Source organism: Lissotriton helveticus, chromosome 4_1, assembly GCF_964261635.1.
Source record: "Lissotriton helveticus chromosome 4_1, aLisHel1.1, whole genome shotgun sequence".
NCBI lineage: Eukaryota > Metazoa > Chordata > Amphibia > Caudata > Salamandridae > Lissotriton > Lissotriton helveticus.
Genome location: NC_136063.1, coordinates 1,947,272,560 through 1,947,279,958, shown reverse-complemented (window position 1 = coordinate 1,947,279,958; position 7,399 = coordinate 1,947,272,560). Strand labels below are relative to the sequence as shown.

Sequence of the window (7,399 nt, the reverse complement as noted above, 5' to 3'; positions counted from 1 at the left end):
CCAAACTACATGAAAAGTGTGTCCACACGCAGCTGAGTATCCACATAGACCGCTTCAACCTGCTAGACCAATTTCAATCAGGCTTTCGATCAGGACACAGCACTGAATCAGCCATGACCTTGATGATGCACTACAAATACTGGATCAAAACAAAGCCTGCCTTCTAATCCTCCTTGACCTATCCTCAGCCTTCGATACAGTCAAACACGACAACCTACTGGACCTCCTGAAGCATAGAATGGGGCTATCTGGAACAGTATTAAACTGGTTCACCTCTTTCCTCCAAAACAGAACTCAAAGATTCAAGATCAACCAATCATTATCTAATTCCACCCCTGTCACTCTAGGAGTATCTCAGGGATCTTATCTTTCCCCAACACTCTTCAATCTGTTTATGGAACCACTCACTGAGCTTCTCAACTCCGCAAATATCCAATATCACATGTACGCAGACGATACGCAACTCTACATTAAGGTCAAATCTCTTGAAGACATCAAGTCCCTTAACTCGACGCTCAAAGATACACAGATCTGGCTAGCCAAGAACCATTTGAAACTGAACACACAAAAAACTGAATTCCTCTTGATCGCACCTCCCAACCAATCAACGATCTTCCGCGAGTGGATGGAACACCTAACGGCAGTAGACGGTCAACCCCTCATCATTGATTCCGCTAAAACTCTGGGAATAACCCTAGATCAAAAACTAAATATGCTGAAACACATCAGCGCTGCAACAAAGGGTGCAAATTTTCAGATTAACACACTAAGAAAACTGAAACCCTTCATTCCCACTAATGACTTCAAACAGGCAGTCCAATCTCTAGTAATTCCCAGAATTGACTATGGGAGTGTCGCACTCTGTGGTCTACCCAAATCAACAACCGCTCCTCTCAGAGCCTCTATCAATACAGCCGCTAGACTCGTCACAGGCACCAAACGCAACTGCCACATCTCCCCTGACCTTCAGGCCCTCAACTGGCTACCTTTTGAGGCCAGGATCCAGTTAAAAATCGCCTGTATGACACATAAGGCACTTCATCACAAAACCCCGAGATACCTAGCGGAGAAACTTGTTCTCTCAGGCGGCAACAGGTCTACCAGGAGCTCTAACAATCTTCTTCTGAAACCTCATCGCTTCTCCAAGAAAAAAACATACAATCGTACCGTCTCAGGAATGGCACCCAGGATTTGGAAGGCTCTACCCCCAGAAACGAGACTTAACCCATCTATGGCCAATTTCAAAAAAGAAGTGAAATCAATTCTCATGGCAAAATCACTTGAACTTGTCCTATACATTACTGTAGCTATGTACTAATCTTTAATTGTTCCCATTGCTTACTGTATTCATATATGCCACTGTACCTATATCGATATGTGGTTTTATACCATTACCTATACTTGATCTGTAAAGCGCTCTGATACCCGCAAGGGTCTTGTTCGCGCTATACAAAACTGCCAAAATAAATAAATAAATAAATAAATCAACCTCAGAAACCAAACAGATATTTGGAAACGAGAAACACACGGTATTGGAGGGAATAAAAACTATCCCGATTTTTAACCTTAGCAAATTAGAGGCTAATACAGCAATCTATTCGATCCTCTCTAAGGGACTTTCCTTTGTGCCCCATTCTGGGCTAAACAAATTTGAACTATACAATGATATGATGACATTCTTTCGCAAAATTTGCTTAAATAGTTTTTTCTCCAACAATGAGTACAACGTTTTGGAAGAGAATAAGTCTGGCCTAACCCCTAAATCGGTATTTACACCAACTTTGGAACAAGTGGCTCCGGAAATACGCATATTTGAGCAAGTAGTAATCAACAAATTGCGTATTGCCACTAAATACATACCGAATACCCCATATAATATCAGTATGGAAGAACACAAAGCATTAGTACAACTCAAGGACTCAAAAGATGTCATCATAAAAAGTTGTGACAAGGGGGGAGGGATAGCGATTCTAGACACTTCAAAATACATTGAGAAAATCGAAGAAATGCTCAGTGATAATACTTTCTATACCAGAATCACTAAAGACCCTACCAGTAAAACAAAAACCAAAATTTTGAAATTGACTTCTAAAGCTTTGCAGAATGGAGATATCTGCACTCAAGAGTTCGAATACCTGAACATAGATAACCCGAGAATGGCCAGCATGTATGGAACCCCTAAAGTTCATAAAGATGAGTTATATCCACCTTTTCGTCCCATTGTGACAAGTATTGGTAGCATAACAGAACCGATATCTAAATATTTAGATGCTATACTGCGTCCCTATATCTCTTCAATACCGGGATATGTGCAAGACACCAGGCACATAATTAACCAATTAGAAGGGACAGCATTCAATGCTCAAAGACAATGGATTGTGACATTGGATGTCGAAAGCCTTTATTCAAACATCCCATGTACTTGTGCAATTGATGCTACAAGATGGTTCATTGAACTATATGACATAGAGTGCAACATCAAGTTCATTCTGGACTGCCTAAGAATTGTTTTGGAGGAAAATGTATTCGAATTTCGAGGTACCCTCTATAGGCAGATAAAGGGTGTGACTATGGGGGCGTCTTGCACCCCCACTATTGCAAGTATTTATGTTGCGTTTTTTGAAAAATGTAACATTTTCAATGAGATGGCCCCATTTTTCGAATCTATCTTTTATTGGTCACGATATATCGATTACGTCATTTTTATATGGAATGACAATGAAGACACCCTCAATGAATTCATATTGTGGCTGAATGCTTGTGATACAAATTTGAAATTCACTGCACATATGAGTAATACAGAAATGGAATTCTTGGACATCATTGTAAAACATGATGAGGGAGAACTATTTATGGATCTTTTTGTCAAACCTACGGCACGTAACACCATCCTTCATTATGATAGTTTTCAGCACAGAAAAATAGCATCCCCTTTAGTCAATTCCTCCGACTAAGGAGAAATTGCACTAAACTAAGAGATTATGATGAACGAGCAAAGGTAATGCAAAACAAGTTTGAGGAACGTGGCTATCCACACAGGCTAGTACGAGAGTCCTTGAAAAGGGCTAGGTACTATGACCGCCAACACCTTTTAGAGGGCACAAAAGCCAATCGGGAAACAAATCTGGTGTTTGTATCCAGACATTCCCTTTTGAATAATCAAGTGCGACAAATACTGTACTCAAACTGGCACATCTTAAATATAGATAAACCTGAGGAGGAAAAATTACCCAAACCGCTATTTGTGTACAGAAAGAATAAGAACATCAAAGACCTAGTGGTAAGATCGCGCATGCCCGCTCGTAAAGAATGCACTCAAAGAAGCATAATGGACCATAATCCCGTAATTGGAAACTACAAGTGCGGTACCTGTAAAGTGTGCCCACAGGCTATTGAGACAAAAGAACTGATACACAATGGAGTGAGGATACAAACTAAAGGCATGACAAACTGTAAAACTAAAAATATTGTGTATCTGTTATTATGCCCTTGCAACCAAGGGTATGTAGGTGAATCCTCATGATCCCTATACACGAGAGTAACAGAACACAAGTCGGCAATCCGGACACTGAAAATGAACGCTCCCTTGGTATCTCACTATGTAGAAAATAATCATAACCTCGAGGATATTCGCTGGCTTATCATAGAGAGAATAGAGCCAAGAGAAGGTTCTTGCAGTGATAAGATCCGTAAAAAACGTGAAGTTTTTTGGATTTTTACCCTTGACACTACGAATAGAGGACTCAATATATCCATTCCATGGGAGCAGGCAATTATATAGACCTCCAGCTGTAATAGTTTGGAACATATGACATATTTTTTCAACATACTGATTTGGCATAGAATATTTAACTATTTGTACGCCTTACACATTAGATTTACTATTCTTGCCATGTATAAAAACATCTACATCATAGATCATATATCCCTATCAGAAAAAGAAGGCATAAGTTAAGACTATATAGGCCCGATGTAGGTAAATCTTTTTTACCACTTCTTAAATACCGATTCATACCGAATCGGTATTTAAGAAGTGGTAAAAAAGAGGAGGGCAGATGTAGGTAATTGTATTTTTACAATTACCGAATCGGAAGGATTCGGTATTTACCGATTCGGTAAATACCGAATCGGTAATGCCCATTGATTCCTATGGGCATTGAAGCCCATAGGAATCAATGGGCATTACCAATTCGGTATTTACCGAAACGGTAAATACCGAATTTTGCAAGGGTGCAGGGGGTGTCACATTGACACCCTCTAGCACCCCAAAGACGGGCATGTGTGCCATGTGGCACACAGACATGCCCTAAGGGCATGTCTGTGTGTCACATGGCACACGTGTGCATGCACAGATGTGCATGCACACCTGGATTCGGTATTTCACCACCCAATTGGATTGGGTGGTAAAATACCGAATCTAAAAGGCCTGTAGCACTGGAAACAGTGCTACCTACATCAGGATTTTTCCGATTCGGTAAAATTACCGATTCGGTATTTTACAGAATCGGGAAATTTACCAAATCGGTAAATTTACCGATTCTGTAAAATATAGCCCCCTACATCTCAATGACCCATTTACCAGTCGGTAACAGCCGAATTCGGCCGTTACCGACCGGTAATGGCCACCTACATCGGGCCCTCAGTGCTTAAAATAATCGGTGACTTTACCACTCATCATTAAAGATGAAATATGTTCTTATTTAAAAAAAAAAGAGTTATGTCCTGCATGAATCACATACATTATTGCACTAATTCCACCATAATAGCCATTAATATATAGATATATCCTAGTTCCGTTCCCCCCCTTCTTTTTTTAGTCCCTTTTTTAGCTTTATTACAACTTTCGTCGCGAATTGTATGACATGCGCATACATGCGTCAACCTGTGCACAGGTGTAAACAATGGACCATTCAAACGCGGGAAAATCATGGCTATATACATGCGAGGGTCTTCGCCTTTTCGTTTTCGTACCGGGATGGAGTTTTTCGGCACGGCCCATGAAATAGAACCCCAATAGAGGACTCATCTCTTAAACACGAAGGTAAGCCGCCGACACCATGTAGAATCGCACGTTAGGCACAGCAAAACAGCTCCCGCTTTTTGTTAACAAAACGTAAATTCGAAATGCTGTCTTTTATTTATTTATAAAACAACAAGCTACTTTCCAGCGCTGTTGTTATATACGACTCTGCAGTATTGAGCTACATTCATCCCTATAGAGGATCTATTCATAAATCTTTCACCCTCGAAGGTAAGCCGCCGATACCGCTTGGAATCACACGTTAGGCACAACCATACAGCTTCCGCTTTTTGTTACCAAAACGCAAATTTGAAATGCTGTCCTTTATTCACAGAACCAAAAGCTATTTCCTAGCGTTATTGATACAGAAGATTCTGCAGCATTGAGCCTTATCCATAATAGACACCAATTAAAGGTACCTGTTATACTTATGGAAATTATGTATAAATTGAGCCTATCATGATTACTGAAAAGGCCATTTATCTCGGAATTTAATATGTCCATAGGCAGCCGTTGCCCCTGAATTGCAGATCTTGAAAACCACGGGAATGCTATGATACATCAGTTAACGAATATTGTGAGGATCACATACAGGTACTAAGGAATGTAGAACGAAATAAGCATGCTCAATTTCTAAAATTAGATTCCTGTTTTTGAAGTGACCAGTGAGTGCATTTTATTAAAATAAAATTTAGATCGATATAATATATAAAAAATTTACACTCTAAAAATAAACGAAAGACAAACTAAAACTGAGTCAGAATCGTAGAGATAAGCTGTTTAAATACTATCAGCAGCCCTGTTTTTGTGTATCCTCTGAAGGTCCTTCGCCATTACAGCATCGAATAAACTAGAAGTTTTGCTGAGACTTTAAAACTACTTTTAGCCCAGCTGCACAGGAATTTCTTCTCTTATTGCCTAATATATGTGTGCTGTAAGTACAGTTATTTTATACATTTTTATATAAAAGAATGATATAATCTATGATAGTTGAAATGGAACACTAAACCATTAGAGTACATCTTAGCTAGAACATCTGCTGAGAGTAAAAATATGTCGGCTGATAATGATAGAATGATGGATTGTCTTCATAGTAAGCCTCTTTCTTCGATCACTCCCTATCTAATCCATTTTCATCTGCTACCCTTCCTTTTGCGTTTAATATAAGATCACCTTCTCAAACAGTGATGGCTAAAATCCTAGGCCATGATGCTAACCTATATACGATACATGGCCTGAAAAGTACTAGGAGAGATCTGTTGGCCACCTGTATAATTTGGTTCTAGTGTAGATATATAACAGTCTTGTACTTTGTATGGACCGATGAACACATTATGACCTTAGCAATGTATTCCAATATGATCAGTCATTGAGTAAGAATGTAACTATAGTGTCTGAATTAGGTTATCAGATTGAATAGGACACATGAGCTGCGTATGAAAATAACATGATGTGCTATGTATATTTTGTATATTTTCTATGTAAATATTGACCTAGTCTCTCCCAGGATTAGTGTAAATATCTTTTGTAATTTATTAATGTATATGTAACTTAATGCGACCACTGTATATATGTAATACTACATACTTATATATTCTTTTTTCTGAATTTTTTCTTTAGTGTATATTGTGTTTCATGTATGTGCGAAAGACGGTCACCTGATGAAGGCAGAATGCCGAAACGCGCGTAGTCAAAAACCACTGCTTTGCCTACTCTAAAAAGAATACTGACCGGTTTTATTGTGATTTGTCTAGTTTATGTATTGTGTGTATATATATGTGCTTTTCTATATATGATTTTTGAATTATTAATATTTGGATGAGGAATCAACTACCTTCTTAAAAAATTAAAAAATGTTGATAAAAGTTATTTGAAACAAAATATCAGGAAAAAATAAAAATGTTTTTCATATAAAACAAAAAATTCTGATTCTAATCTTATATAATAATAATAATAATCCACATTTGTTAAACGCACAATCACCCGTAAGGGTCTCTAGGCGCTGGGGGCCGTCGGGAAGATTAAGCGAGCTATTGCCCAGAGTCACATGGTGCTGGGCTAACCTGCCGCCGGAGCCGGGGATCGAACCCTGATCCCCAGATTCCAGCGTCAGTCGCCCTGGCCGCGGCGCCACACCTCTCCCTTATATATGTAGTGTGTAGTCGCAACGTGTTAGTGTAATAACAAAGGAGAGTTTTGGCAGCAATTTATTGAGTGTTTTGCTATAGTTTTCACTTTTCTAAATGAGACCGGTCCTGGCAATAACCTTAATACAACATTGTCGAAGTAATAAAAAAAGTGTGTAGCTGCTTTCTGTTAACAACTTGCATGCACGGAGATGAAAACTTAGCAGAAGCAGGCCATAAATTATTCCTTTTG

General features: G+C 39.0%; 1 long non-coding RNA gene across 1 annotated transcript; it reads left to right on the top strand.

Moving 5' to 3' along the window:
* The first annotated feature begins 4,921 nt into the window (after window positions 1–4,921).
* On the top strand, window positions 4,922–6,920 carry LOC144827757 (uncharacterized). Its single transcript, XR_013610348.1, has 5 exons — window positions 4,922–5,041; window positions 5,355–5,435; window positions 5,527–5,614; window positions 5,843–5,954; window positions 6,641–6,920. It is a non-coding gene; the product is annotated as an uncharacterized LOC144827757 (long non-coding RNA).
* The last annotated feature ends 479 nt before the right edge of the window (window positions 6,921–7,399 follow it).